Source organism: Cyanistes caeruleus, chromosome 6 (assembly GCF_971803275.1).
Source record: "Cyanistes caeruleus chromosome 6, bCyaCae1.hap1.1, whole genome shotgun sequence".
Taxonomy (NCBI): Eukaryota; Metazoa; Chordata; class Aves; order Passeriformes; family Paridae; genus Cyanistes; species Cyanistes caeruleus.
Genome location: NC_141706.1, coordinates 5318666 through 5333496, shown reverse-complemented (window position 1 = coordinate 5333496; position 14831 = coordinate 5318666).

Sequence of the window (14831 nt, the reverse complement as noted above, 5' to 3'; positions counted from 1 at the left end):
CAGAGCACTGAGTGCCACATCCAGTCCTTCCTTGAACACCTCCAAGGATGGTGACACCACCACTGCCCTGGTGCAGTGCCCCAGTGCCTGATAACTTTCAGTGAAGAAAGCAGGTTAAGCTTAGAGAGGGTAAGAAAACATCAGACTCTTTGAAAATTTTAACTCCCGCTCTCATGAGAAACTGAAGTTAAAGCTCAAGAAAAATCACCTGAACACAGCACATGCTATTTTGCTACTGGTTAAATTCCTGTGGCTTGGTAGACATTCCCTGCAGATAATATCAATACAGCTTGGAACACAGCCACCTCACACTTCTTCCAGATCTTTTACTTGCAAAAATTCACAGACTTATTTGGTTATAACAGAAGTAATGTCATGGTCCACCACACAAGCCTGTGCTACCCTCTACAAAAGGTGCATCTTCTGCTTCCCACAAAAGTCACGACGATCTGTCCTGCAATGGCGACATCACAGCAGAAGCCAACGTTGCCTACAGATTCCCAGGTCACCTTGGGAAAGGCATTCTGCACGCTGGTAAAATGACTGTGACAATGCTCAACTCCCCCAGAACAGAGGCGGCTTAATCTGTTGTTTTTCCAAGCATGCTGCGATCCTTAAGGATGCTATAGAAATGCAGATTGAAATCCCTCGCTGGCACCAGAGGAATACAGACCGCAGCCTCTGTTCTGAATAACTAGGTCAGTCAGCTATCGCTGAGGTATTAGCCAGAATCCAGCGAATTCCTAGTGGCTAAAATAACGGCTGCAAAAGTCTAACACCATTTGCTGCCATTAGTCACTCTACCTCTGGGTACATTCAAACCCAACTCTCAAGAGCTTAGAATAATTTGAGGGTTGGAGCCTATGCTTGTCAAAATCCAAGCACGTGTCTCTGTGCAGCACAGGTTTCCCATCCCACTTGCAGCCTTGTGGAGGCAGGGAACAACTCTCCTCGCAGCCAACTCAGCCTTACCCTGAAAGCATTCAGCCCAGGAAAATCAGGAAGATGCACTGCTAATCCCGTGCCAGGGAACAGAAATCCCTCCCAGCAGCAGCTTCCCTAAGGCAAGTACAGGAGAGGGCTTTGACCTATGGTGGTGAGTGGGTGACATTTTTTGGGGAGAAGGCTGATGGAGGCAGAGCAGCTATTCCTCTCTGGAAGAAAAGGGGAGGGGCTGACAATTGCAATAGGAACAAGTATCCAAAATTTATTTCAAGCCCTTCCAGCTGCTGAGGCTGGATCAAGCGTTTGGTTTCCTCTCCCTGGAAATAGGAAGCAGTTGAAAGGTTAAAACCTGTTTTGTTTTGTATGATTTTTTTTTACTATTATTTAATTTATTTTCAGGCTCTGGTGTTTCAGGAGCCTGGCCTACAGTTCAGTCAGGCAAAGTCATGCCACAACACAGCAGCCACAACCTGCAATGCAGGAACTGGACCTTCTTGTTCTGCCACTGAGAGCAGCCTCTCACAATACTGTACCCTCGGTTTCTCTTATCTCCACAAGCAGTGAATGCTCTGGAGTCCACAGGAGGGGTCGCAAAGGATTAAATTATTATAATCCCCATTTAGAGATTTATTGATATAGCACAGAAAAATGGTAGCCGAGACATCCTTGTCTTGTGTTCTAACTGCTACAACAGAGGAACAAGTAAATTCCTACCTCCCCGAGAGTGACTTTTGGTCTTTCCTGATTGCAGTTACAGAAGTCTCTTATTTTCTTTATCCTTAGCAATCTCCTCCAGCCTTCATTTAGGCTGGAATTTTTAATAGCCTGAATACTGCCCAAGACAGAAGGAGGCGCTGGTTGTTCTGAGGTACCAGTTTCAGCACAACAAGAGTGGCCAAACAGTAGAGTTCCAACTACCACCTGTCTCCATTAAAAACAAGTTTCCAAACTACCCAAAACATCTGTGCAACTACTAAGGCTGTCAGATTCCACAATAAGGAACTAAAGCATGCACACAGTCAGGCAATGCAGGTTAGAAGACTGGAACACCCTGGCCGTCTTTGGTACTTAGGAAAAATGTTTAGGAACATTTTTCTACCATAGCCCTACCCTACAATTAAGGGAGGCCAAACTGAGCACAGTCACAGCCTAGCTGAGCACATGGACCTGCTGGCACTTGGCAGGGTGAATGCCCGTCCTTTGGAAGGAGTCTAGATCCTGCTGGCTGCTGACAGAGGGGAACCATGGTGGAACAACTCAACCAGAATCCTCTTCAACATGACACCAGAAACTAGTCCACTGATACACACATATGTGTGTGTGTGTATATATCTAAATATCAAAGATCTCCATCATCATCCTTAAAGAAGAAAAGAGCAATATACAACATAGCCATTTAAACTATAAATAAGATGTAATGTTTCCTAATCTGCATGTTTAGAGATTCTGAGGCTAGCATTGTAAAAATAACTGAAAAACTTCAATTAATCTTCTACTTAATCACCACTCCTCAAACTACTAATTCAAAAAAGCCCTTTTCTTGTTCTTGTGCTGAATTGCCAAATAAGTTCTATCAATAAATGAATTTTAAAAAATACATTCCAATACAGAAAATATTAACTAGCTCATTTCCCCACGTGACCTTTGGGGTGAAAAAGAAAAGGGTTATTAACACTTTAAATGACCGTTTTCTTATTTAGTTCTTCAGAATTCTAATGAAAACTGAAGGCCTGGATAACAGTTGTGCCCAAAGATGTCCTACAGAAATACTTGAGCATTTATCTGGAAAATTCCTTCATTTTCTTCTTTCCACAAGTGGCAGTCCCAGTCTAAGCACGGCCACAAACCACTGACGGTGATCCCAGACCACAGGTTAGGAGTAGCCAGAATATTCAGGTGAGCCCAAGTTCTATGGGACTCTTTTAAAACCATGTTTTTAAATGAATAAAAGGTAATATTCCTTAAATAAGTTATTGGCTCAGCTTTATGTCATCCAGGCTACTGTTTCAAGATGCTTTGGGAGAACATATTTAGAACTTGGAAGAGAACACAAAAGCCCAAAGAGGTTTGCAAATTTCTAGTTTGGGAGCATGCAGAATTAGTATTCTGCATGCTCCCAAATTCAGACATTTTTTCCCCTTAACACCAAACAGTATTCTACAAGAAAGAGGCAGAAATCAGGAGGTTTTCTCAGCAGCAGTCACAGACAGAAGCATTTTGTCTATTGACAATCTCATGGTTGATGAGGTGCCACAAGATTCTAAGCTATTTGTGCCATTATTTAATACATTTAAGTTTCTAATGAAATAAACACAAGCAGGCATTTTTCCTTTTAGGGCCCAATTATTCTATCCCAGTGCTAGGTTTGTAGCCTGACTTTCCCCCTTTCCCTGCACACTCAGGAGCTCTGATGGCTGTGGACTGTGAGTGTCCCCAAAGTGGACAGCTTGCTGCAGCGTGACCAGCTCAGAGATGACTTGCCCAGACAGACTTCTTCCCAAAATCAGCTGTAACATCTGTTCTTCGGATGCAATCCCAAATCCCTTCAAACCAGAGCTTTTTTACTGACTTCCACAAGTGCTAGAAAGATCCTCATTCTAAGCTGGATGTTACAGGAAAGAAGTTAATTTCTAGCATTATTGTATGCAGTGATGTACTTTCTTGGCCAAGGCCCAAAGTACTCATTTTGTAGTGTAACACCCTGCTTAATTCTTCCAGAAGCCAATCATAAGGCTACTATGAATTTTAATGAGAACTGAATCAAGACCCAGATGGTTTTTTAAGCCAAATTATCCTGTTCTTGGTTATTTTAAGATGTGTGTAGTGCCTTCTGGCCACTACATGTTAACTCCTCTGTTCCTGGCCCAGATTAAGGACAGACTTGCACCCTTCTCCCTCTGTAAGCACAGCCCTCCAGCTGTGCTGTGAAGACACTCAGCTCCTCCTGTGTCTTGAAAAGTCACGGATTTAGAAGACTTAAAGGTAAGGTCAAAGGTGATGCAGGTGGGGTAAAAAGGTTCCCACAACAGTTGGCAGGGAAGAAAGTAAAAAAACTAGAAGGCCATCAGTAAGGTAACACTGACCCTGCAGACAGTCCTATTTAACCAATTCTCAGGGAGACAATTGAGCTCAGAGCCATCAAGTTGACATTATCGGTTTACAGAGTCACTGTCTCTGCTGAAGTTGCTGTGTACATTTGCTTTCTAGCTTGCAATGCCATGTTTCATTTTAACAACTACACCATCTTGTCTATATGCTCTGTCTGTGCCTTATCAGCAGGCCACCTGCCCCTGGCTAGGGGATGCTGCTGCAGTGCCTCAGCTGTGTCTACACCAAAAATGACATTGCTCAAAGCCACAGTTTGGCTACATTGATTCTTCAGAACAGGTTACAGATTACTTTCCACATGTACCACAAGCCACTATCCTTACTCTTTCCTTTGACTAAACTTGGGGGTTCTGAAGGGGAGCTGTTGGTTGTTTTCACAGATGGGGGAAGAGGGGGAGGAAAGGAAGAAGAACATAAAAGGGAAAAGGGTCTGTTATCTGCTTTCCTGGTCCCCAAGTATCCAGGACCTTCTCTCACTGCAATAGCAGTTCTCATTCCAGTGTCCCAATGCCTTTGTTATTCATTAAATCCACTTTATATGCTCATAGAAATCACAGAATAGTTTGGGTTGGAAGAGACCTTAAAGATCATCCAGTTCTAACCCCCTTCTATAGGCAAGGAACCCTCCAATAGACCAGACTCCTCCAAGCCCCATCCAGCCTCACTTGTATGGGTTTTTCTTTTTGTATGCTGGGACTGTTTCCACCCCCTAACTCCCCCAACCTTGTCTGGTAAACAGATGGATGTCATAGAAATGAAAAAGTATGAAATGGAAAGAGTAACCAAAACTGAAATGCAGCATAATGCAAGGCAGCTATGGAGAAGAAACAATGTACATGGCTGTTACTCAGTCAAGAGTGGTTAATGAGTTCATGCTATTTAACCACATCCCCAGAATGGGCATCACAGCCTGAGGAATGCAGATAGACCTCTAAAATGATAGAAAATCAGGAGTGGGAGGGAAATAAAGAAGTAAAAGCTGGTTTAATGTCCTTTCTTGCTGTCAGATGCATGACACATGGCACAGTTGTCCTAAGTCTGGGTCTGAAATATTTATTTTTAATTCACTGAAAACACCCTGACAGAGCAGCAAAAGTGCAAGTGACACACAGAACTTGCCATCATTTGCTAAAGCAGAGGAGGAGCTTGGTCTCTGTGCTGGGATTGCCAAGTCCAGCAAGAACATACAGCTCAGGATCTTAGACAGCTCCGCCTTTGGAAGCAGCTCAAGGAGCATGTGCTTTAACCAGCACTGGTCCCTTTTCACTTGAACCACATTTGAACTTCTTAGCAGTGAAAAATCATTCTGCCCTATTCCTATTCCTCTGAGCAATTGCACACAGGCCCCCTCTTATTACTACATTAGTGTAATTTTGTCTCAGACATTCCCCCCGAGAGGAATTACTCATGTCCTGCTATTACTTATTTTACAGCTAAGAGCCTGGGTTTTAGGAGTTATTTTAATTAAATACCAATCCTCCTCCTCCTCCTCAACTAGGATCACCTTTATCTAGGTTGCTGTGCTTTGCATTCTCCAACAGCAACTCTTATTTCTTCTTATTTATTCCTCCTTCCATAGTTCTCTCTGGAACTCAAGAAAGTAAAGGTAAAGCTCCCCTCTACCATCAAATCATATCAGCCAAAATACAAGGTTTTACCAGATGTAAAGAATCATCCCATGGAAGATAACCTGATGTTTAACACTGGTTATGTAGAATTCCAGTTTAAAATTATGTCAAGCGGCACTGCCAAAAGCAGCAGCTTCTGTAGCCCCCCAAAACCACAGGTTGCTGTGCTGGCCTGTCCACCAGTCCACGGCACTGGTGGCTACTACCATCCCTTTCCAGTTTCCCTGCTCCTTTGGGGCCTTGCTTGCAGTTCCCTTGCTCCCCCCTACACTCTCATGTTGTGGTTTTCTTTGGGAGTTTGAAGTGTAGCATGGCCACCCCCCTGGGGTAAACACCTCTTTGCTGTCTCTGGATAATTCCAGATAATGTATTCCAGACTTGGGTACACAGGATTCTTGGAAGCTGCCCTAGATTAATGATTTAAGAGTTATTCATTCATGCTCCCCAAGTGATAGAGGCAGAACTGATGACTCCTGCCTGTGAAGTTGGCAGGAATATCCTCAACTATTTCTACGGAATGGAATCAAGCTGCAGCAACTACATCCAAGTGCCTGAGCTGATCCAGCGCCTGGCAGCTCCAGCTGCAGAGACAGCACAATGTTACACAACCACTGCTGGCACCAAGGGCCTCCTGGCCACCAGCCCCTGCCTCAACATTGATCACAGGTGCCCTTCCCCGGGCAACCTCACCCAGCCACTCTGCAGCCCGCACAGAGCACAGTTTCCCTCCAGACATTGCTCGGTTCCCACCTTCCCTAGGGTAAAGAAGAGGCAACAAAGTATTTTGATTTCACTCTCCACAGACTTGACAAGGCTTTTTTCCAAAAGTTTACTGACTAGTTACTTCCCTAACCAGAAGGTGGTTTTTTTTTATGAGTATATGTTATTCCTTTTCCAAGAGCAAAATGGGACTGCATTCAAGTATAAACACCGTTAGCGCGCAAAGAGAAAGCGTGGATGCTCTGCCCTGCACTTCCGGGCTCAGTGCCTTCCCTCCACGGCTCCAGCAGCTCTGCCAAATCCATGCTCTGCTGTACTCCCATCAAGGACTGAAATTTATACCCCACAACCTAAGCACACATTTCTCAGACTGAAGGGCTCCCAGCTAGGAATAGTTTCAGTATAAGGAAGGGATGCTGATGATCAAACATTTTTTAGGTGTTACCAGTTTTTTTCAGAACCATCTCTGTATGTTTAAGGTATTTTTTTCTTACCTTTAACTTTTCCTGCAGCTAGGACAAGCTCTCTACTACTTTCTGGCTTCCCAACCAATAGTTTTTAACAGCAATAAACTGGTTGTTCAGGTGTCATTCAAATTTTTTAAAAAATAATCTTATCTCCTTGCTCTTGGTTTCAATACCATTTCTTCAAACCATGCCAATTAAAAATCTTTAAGTCCAAGTTCCCAAGGCAGGAAGCATCTTCATTTTGCCTCCTACAGAACAACAAATAATCTAGCAAAGTTGAAACCCACTAAATTAATAAACCATAAGGTGATGTCTATTTACTAAATTTTACTTTAATTTACCTCCTCTTTTTTCAATACCCATCATTCTGCTATTTAAATACATGCTTTAGAGGCACGGTCCATGGGATTTATTCACCACTAGGACACAGGCAGTGTTAAAAACTCTACATGCCCAAGGCAGTGTTAAAAACATTCTCCCTCACCCATTTTTATGGCTTCAGACCTCAGAAAATTAGCTCTTATTGGCTGATTTTTCAGCCAGAAAGCCTAAAAAGGGACTACCAGAGACATAATACATTTATCTGAGTTCTGCAAACTGGGAAGGTAACAAAAATGCAGAAGTCATTTCAGTTTCAGTGCTCAGAATGCTGAACCCTGTTGCCCCCTCTACCTCCCATATAAATAGGCTTACCTTGAAAAAAGATCCCGGAGAAATACTTTTGGAGTGAATTCAGCCCCTTCTTCCTTCTGACTGCAGGTTGCTTCTTGTCTTAAACACGGGAAACATCCCTTGCTTCAGGCAAAAATTCTCAGCAATTTAGTCTTAAAGCTTCTGCAGAAAACTCCTCATGCACATGCAAACCCCCCCGGCTCCAGCTGCTTCCTCAGCAGCACTGCCCCGTGCCAGGTGCTGGGCAGTGATCCCAGTGCTCCCACCCCTGTTCCCGGCAGGCAGTACAGGTGGTAGCACAACTCAGGGAAGGTAAAACAGCTTCACAATCACCAATTCCATTGAAACCTCGCAGCTCCAGCTGAGGAGATCTCACTGCAGATATATAGCCCTGTCAGGATGCTGGGATGCAGTGAGTCAATGTTTTCTGGGACCTTTTTTTATCGTGGGCTGATGCTGTGAGCTCAGCAAAGAGGATGGCACAGTGCCTTGAGTGGCATTTTGCACAAAAGGCAAGAGCAAGATACTAATCAAGATTCTGGTGTGTAGAGACTCCATGCATTTTCCCCTCAACCAAGCCTAGAAATCACAGGTTTAGCATCACACTAGGGTGGGGAGAGAGCTACAGACATAACGGAGCCTTACACTTCGAGAATCTCTGATTAAAGACTCTCATGCCCTGCAAACTGCAGGCCACGAGGAGCAAATACAGTGTTATTCTGTCACAGACTTCCTTCTCTATGTGGAGAGCATTGCCACATCCTTTTGTAGATGTCAGGACTCTGGGCATTGTGCTGGTCTTGCATAACTTGCCTGGGTCCCAAGTCATGCAATTTCAAAAAAAATGCAAAAGCTAATACAAAGTTGACACTTCTGCAGGCTACATTTCAGCAACAGTTCTCCTGGCACGCTGAGAAGGAAGGTAAATTGTTCTGAGGCTTCAGACTTCATAGGGATGTAAATGAGGACAGATTTATTAAGCTGATTGAAACAGCTCATACTGGCTGAAACTCTACAGCTGTAACCATTACATTCCTGATCCTTGAGTCCCAAATGCAACCCAGCAGAATCCAATGCTGTAGTCAAGACAGCAAGTGCCATGGCTTTTCCCCACTGCAATCGGTTTAGAAATCAACACAAGCAGGGCTGCCAGGAAGGCAGGTAGGTATTTTCCATAGGTATCCTGATAAAGAAGCCAGTTATTTACAGCTTCCTGGCACATCAGTTACTTAAGTATTTCCTACACAACATTTGGAAAAAAAAAGCACTTTTTTATTTTTTTTCTTCCAGATAAAGGTGTTGTTTCCAAGAGCCAATTCATTTTTCTTACTGTCTGAGTTGGCTTCTATTTCCTCACCTGGATAACCACAAGCACATTTTTGTGAACATTAGGTAACAAGAAAGCCTGCTGCTAATTCTTCCTCATCAGAGCCTGGGGAAAAATCTGAGCTGTTGGGTGAAAGCTAAAAAACAAACAGAATAGATGGGAGGGGGAAGAGGAGTGAGAAATAATTCAGGAGTGAGTCAGTCATGCTCCTCCTGCTTAGTCACCTGTAGTTCTGCTCTCCAGACACACTGGAGATTGAGAATAAGATGCCTGCCTGCCACCTACCTCCTCTTGACAAAGACTTGAAAAAGAGATAGGGCAGAGTTTGGGGAACCAGCCACTAGAGATGCTTGTTTTCCAGAGTAACAGAGCTGCCAATAGCCCCTGTAGTTTCCCACCTCCTTCTGTTTCCCCTGCACTATTTTGCAGTTAAATCATCTTAATTCAACCTGTTCATCTGCTGGTCTGAGTTCCTGTGATGGTGCCCTGCAGTTTTGACATCGTAGGGGGTTGCCATGGAGAAGAGGGTGATGTCATTGACACAAAAAGCACCGAACTTACAAATACAACAGGAACTGAGCTATTTATAAGAGCTGCTTCTCTTCCCCCACTCTTTGCTGGGGTGGGTGGAAGCAAAGGCAGCAGCTCCATTCTTGATGTTTCTGTCAACAAGTCTCAGAAATGAATTTTCTTGTCAGTAAATATCCCAAGCCTGTGAAATTACTGAATGCTGTCAGCTTTTGGACTTCATTCATTAGAGCTAGATTTATCTCTCCAGCTCCTCACTCGGTTTGAGGTTAAATAACACTCATGTTTGTAGAGTAACTTCTACCCTGAAAATCTCTGCAGCATTACTGAGATACAATCACTTCTGGAAGGAAAGACATGTCACAACAAGAGAGGGGACAGAGACCCTGGTTTATGTAAAGGCTTCATACTGCTTGTAACCACTGAGTAATAACTCACGGAATCACAGAACTGCATGAGCTGGAAGGGACCCCAGAGGATCCTGTGACTGTTGGTTTGGCCTTATCTATGTGGGGTGCCACTGCACATAACACAACTCTCACAGAATGTTTAGTGCATGTAAAAATTGCAAAACAAAGAGAAAAAGGGAGATCATAAACTTAGAGAGGAACAAAAATAATAATTTTAGAATGCATTTGGAATAAGAGGGTGGTTTAAGAATAGCCCAAACTGTAGCCAGTTCAGTTCACATACAGGTAAGGTACTAATCTAGGTTGGCTCTTCAGGACTGGATACAGATGTGGCAGAACAGTCCAGTGCCTTTACTGGATATCAAGGAAGCACACCAGTAAGTCATATCCACCACTGAATTCTGCAATATTCCAACATTTTTTTTCTCTACAAATGATTCCCAAGTGAATGATAATATCAAGTATTACACTACAAAGTACATTACTACTTTAGCTTCAAGGAACTATACAACTTGAAATACTGAAAATTCAAGAGAATCCAAAGCACTGGGAAGACAAACATCAGCTCAGGCCTAGAAACTGAATATTATCATTTGTCTTTTGTCAGTATTGTGGCATCCAGCTGCTGGTCCTGGTTTGCAAATCACACTTCCATGCCAGTTGGAACCACGAGGTCAATTAATTAGCTTTACATCATTATTACAAAAGGAAAGTAGGGAACAAACATTTCTAGAACCAACAAAAGGAACAACATTCTCCCTCAGTCTTTACTGAATGACCTGGATATTCACGTGTTTAATAATTTAAACTACTATGGAAATGAAACCTTCTTATTTCTAAGCTTCCAAACAGCATCCAGCTTCTTCCAGATTAATTGAGCAGAGGGGCAACGAGTGTGAAATACTAAGAACCAAAAGAATGAAACTGTTAAAGGAACTCCATGTTCTTTGTCAAGCTTTAAGGGTGATCTGTATAAGCACAGGCACATCCGTGTGACTGCAGTGCTCATAGCCTGAGGCTAAAGAAAGACTCCAACCACCAATTCCCCATCCCACAGTGAAATAACACACTTCAAATAAGAACTCAGCTTTTCTACATCGAGGCATCCCTGGAGAAATCACCAGGGCACAGGAGGGAGCACTACACCTCAGAAACTGCACTTCAGCCCAAAGGCATTTTGGAATATTATTTGGGAAATCAGCAGTAGAACAGAAGATGCAGAATTACTTACTGGTACTCATGCAGGGGTGATTTCTCTTCTTTAAATAATAGAATCATTAAGACTGGAAAAGGTCTCCAGGAGTCCACCCAAGTTCACCACTAAATCAGGTCATCCCCAAGTGCCACCTCTATATATTATTTAAATCCTGCTAGGGACGCTGACTCGACCACTTCTTACAAAAGAGTACCCCAAAGTCCCATAAGGATGGAGAGTCTTCTCAACCATTTTGTTGTTTGTTTATTTATAGGAGCATTTTGATACTGTCTTATCTTATAGAAGCATTTTGATACAGCAGTACCCAGATTAAGTTTTAGTTGGGCTTTGGCCCTTTTAATTTTGTCCCTGCATAACCTAACAACATTCTTATAGCGCTCCTCAACTGCCTGTCCCTTTTAGTTCACTCTGGAAAAACCAAAAATCCTACTTTATTCTGTGAAATCATTTTATCTGCTACCACAAGCTCAAGCTTACACTTCTGATAATGTACCAGTTATCAGGTGCATCGTTCTCTTCTGAAGTTTTCTTAATCTTTCTATTGAACACAGACCCCAGGCTGGAAAAGTCTCAGATACATATATTCTGAGTGCACTTATCTGATAAATTTTAGGATATTTCCCAGTTATCTCAGAGCTAGAATTTTAAATCTACAAACATACCTTGGAAAACCAGCAGATGATGAGTACTCTTCACTTTTCCTCAAAATTATGTTTTCAGATGTTAAGTGAGCAAATAAAATGAGTTTCAGAGCACACAACCAACTCGTGTCTGTAGGTGTACCTTAAAAAGCAATTAGATTCTGTGCTCCACAGCTGTAGGAGGCAGTGAACTGACCAGCAGGGTAACCACTCCCCCCTGGAGGGGCAGCCCTTAAGATTCAGTTTGCCACCCGCCCCCTTGGGGAGAAGCCCTGATTAATAGCCCTGAGTTGTGGTGGGGAAAAGAAGTCACCTCCCGGCATGCTTGCAGCCTACATAGATTCTAGGTGTCACATTGGTTCTTCCCCTTTTCCCTGGCCCTAGGCCTCAGGGATAAAACCCTCTCTTTTCTCTGTATCCTGAGCTATTTGTTACAGGATTTCTTGGAAGAAGGAGCTGATTAAAACCTTCTGAGAGATCTATTATGAAAGCTCCATCTCTTTCTTCTGAGTCGCCTCAGAAAGCTGGACTTTCACTCAAAAGCCCTTCTGAGGGCTCAGAGCTGGGACCACAGGAGCAGCTTCAGGGGTTCCTGGACTTCCAGGAAGTCCCCTTCTCGGGACACATCCCTTGATAGTCACGGCACCTGACTGCTATACACAGCCACCTCACACAGCCACTAAGGAGGTAACCTGGCCCACCTGTCCTACACAGGTATAAGCAATATCTTTGTGAGCCCTTAGAACAGTGGAATCAACTCCAGCTGCAGCTTCCAGAGCTTAAGGAGAGGAAAATGGCTCACACCTGTGATGTTTGCCCCATCTACAGCTCAAGCACATTTGATCAGCTTCCATTTTTTACCTTTAGTATTTTTGGGTGCTCGGTGATTTCCTGCAAATATTTCTAGACCACTTTCCGCTTAACAGAGTGGACAGTAACAATTTGATTCTTTCAGGTTCTGAATCAAAGCAGCTGAAGCCTGCAGATAATCTTCTTCAAGACATCCCTCTTGTATCTCTGGTCAAGTTTTGTTCTCAAGCAACCTGCTACAACCATGATCCATCACATTCCTATTTTTCTTTGTGCATTTTTATTTATATAATAAGCATTAAAATTTGCCATAGCCCAGACTCCATTACTCTATTTTTTAGTGATAACCTCACTAGGACTTCCACGTCTGGCTGTCACACAATTTCATTTTACCCTCTACCTGGTGTGGAACATTCTGTCATGTCAGGATTTATAGATCCTTCTTTTCCCTTGGAAAATGTTACAACAATTTTCATCTCCAAATTTCCTGTGGACAAGGCTGGTGTGTCTCCTACTTCATGACAAGTCCATGACAATCCCAGCCTGCAAGGTCACAGCGCATCCATGTGTTACACAATGATTCAAAAAAGGATGCTCAGGAAAAGCTTGTTTAAGGTTGGAGGCAGAATTACTTGAACAGACAACAGGGATGTCCAAATTGCTCCCTGAGCTCCTGTTACATGTTGGTACAAGCAGCTCATGGCATAGGGGAGGCAGAGACTGACCTGTGCAGCAGAGATGCAGAATTCCATCGAAGGAAAAGTGGGAACAAACATCAGAAGAGGCGACTGCTCATTCTTGTTATACCTGCTTGCTCCTCTTCATTATTTGTGTGTTTATTATGGAGAAATTTATTTATGCCATTGTCTGTTTCTTATTTTACAGTACTGGGGGGCAGTTTTGTGTTGTCTGGGACGTACATGAAGAGTAATTGATCATGGGCAGCTGTATTAGACAAAGGATTAGCACACTTTTTGTTTAGAAAGAAAACAGATGTCAAGTCCACAAAAAATTAATAGTGGAGTATTGCAGCTTTGATTTAGATCTTATTTAAGTAAAGACAAATAGGTTCACTTACATTTTTTAAAGACCTGAAGAACAGATTTCCTTTACTGAACTTCTGCTGAGAGCTCTTATCTCTGTGTTCAGACTGTACTCAAAAGCTTTCTGTGTGAATTAGACACAGTGAAGTTGTTCTGTACTGGCTAAATACACATCTTGTCTGAGAAGTCCTTGGGATGATTGATACTTTGTTAGGAGCCTTCTCTTCCTAATCTACCTGGTATTCAGCTCAGTGCTGCAGGATATAAACTGAAAAAGTTGCAAATGAGAGGACAGCAAGTGAGATTCCCCAGATTTTGTCTAAAAGGCAGTTAGAGGATCAGCAAAAGCAAACAAATTTCAGCCGAATAAAAGAACAGACATGCCATCTTTTTAGAGCTAGCAGAAGTTAGCTATGCATTGGATTCCTGAGTGCTCTACCACTGATCTTGGCCCTAAACTCTGGTTAGATAGATCATTGTCTGCTAGCTCAATAGATGACTAACTGTTGTGCTACAAGAAGCATTATTAAAGGCATTAATGGACCAAAATAAATTCTTCAGCAGCAGTTTACGTTCTATATTAAAGCTGGTCTACCAGGGCATTTCAGTCCTATTCCTGAATTAGAAGAATATATAACCCTCTCAGAGAAAGTGTAAAAAAAAGGCATTAGGAATCCATGAGAGCAAAAAGAAGACAGGCCAAAGTAAGAGGAACAGTAATGGAATATGCAGAAACAGCAGGAAAGAAGGTGGCTTGAAGCAATGTGGAAATGACAAAGCTGAGTTCCACCCCAAAATTTGAGATAACATGAAAAAGAACCAAACAGAACCATGGAAAATTCAGTTAAACGAAAAAATACAGCCAATTAGGCTTCTAAGAGGGAAGAAATTGCTAATGATGCTAATGATGCTTGGGTTTGGATCCAGTAAATTCTGTTGTCTTGAATAAAATGAAGCCTTTGTACTGGTTTAGTAAATGCCGTACACAAAAGGTTAACACATCTCACTATCCACAAAACCTCCCACAAAAGCCTGCCAACACTTCACTTAGGGCAAATTGAGATTTCAGCTCAAATCCAGTCAGGAACTCCAGCCCTTGCAAAAGTAAAAAAATCTCTTGCCTTAAGAAGCAAAAAGGTTTATGTGTGCAGCTTTTCCACTCGTGACTTCATCTACTTCTTCTTATGACAACTTTCTACAAGAGCACATTCCCAGTAGAATCATTCAAGTTGTAATCAAGTATCCAGGAAATCCCATGTGATTATGAAAGCTGACACAAAATGAGGGGGGCTTTTGCATCCAGCAGCCACAAAATA